General features: G+C 42.1%; 1 long non-coding RNA gene across 1 annotated transcript in view; it reads right to left on the bottom strand.

Moving 5' to 3' along the window:
* The window catches only part of LOC106293037, a 3,378-nt gene extending 2,865 nt beyond the window's left edge, over nucleotides 1-513 (bottom strand). Inside the window, exon 1 of the long non-coding RNA XR_001260334.1 lies at nucleotides 204-513. This is a non-coding gene — a long non-coding RNA (uncharacterized LOC106293037). The remainder of the gene's footprint in view (nucleotides 1-203) is intronic.
* Between the last annotated feature and the right edge of the window lie 388 nt (nucleotides 514-901).

Genomic DNA, 901 nt, shown 5'->3' with positions numbered 1-901 from the left:
AAGCCGAGAGACCTGACTCTTGAACCGACCGATCGAGCCGTCGCTCTTCCTAATCCGGGCCTGGCCTTCCTATTCCTCGGGCCTTGTGGGATGGTCAAATCCATCCTCTACAGACCTAAACCCAAAAAAATTAAGATTATATAAGTGGGAATATCGTAAGCCTGTGGAAGAACCATTGAAGAAAGGTGGAAGCTTTTACAAACCTGTTGGTCGATATCAGACACATAGACAGTTCTTTGAATGACGGCTTCACGCAGAGCCATACTTGTCTGAGGATTCATCTTCTGTTTCTTATAGATTGTTGTTTCCCAGATCTAGGTCAATGACCTCTACAATTTTAGTTTCTGTGCAATTGGAATTGATAAAACGAAGGGAATAAGAAGAAGAAGCGAGAGAGAGAGACGGCAAATGTGATGGTGGCGAAGAGCCACAGAGGAAGACGAAGGAGCCAATTCACCATGGATGAAGGAGTTTGGGAAAGACGAAGAAGAGTCTACAACGACGATAAGCTTTTTTTTCTTTGTAAAAAGGAAATGACTTGGGCTAAAAAACAATTCTACCAAACGTATTTTTGGTGCCAAATGTGAAATTTGGCTTGCACTTAGTAAATTAACGCAGCTAATTTTTTTTCTTCGATAGCAAATATAGCGTTTTAAATTGACAAACGCAATAAAAAAAAGCAAGTGTTCGTATACGAGATAGCATAACTGCCATAAACGTTATAATCTGATGCTATTAATACCCACATTTCATGTAGTGCCTATCGCGGAAGATAAAAAAGAAGGAGAAATCGAGCACATCGATGTAGAGTCTAGCAGTCAGTCTGAGCCTACGGACGAAAACGCAGACATGCATCTGCGTCGTGCAAGGAGCCGTGCGGCTGAAGACGATTCCCTGTTTG

This window comes from Brassica oleracea, chromosome C5, assembly GCF_000695525.1.
Source record: "Brassica oleracea var. oleracea cultivar TO1000 chromosome C5, BOL, whole genome shotgun sequence".
In the NCBI taxonomy this organism is placed as follows: domain Eukaryota; kingdom Viridiplantae; phylum Streptophyta; class Magnoliopsida; order Brassicales; family Brassicaceae; genus Brassica; species Brassica oleracea.
This window is presented reverse-complemented; position numbering and strand designations above follow the sequence as displayed.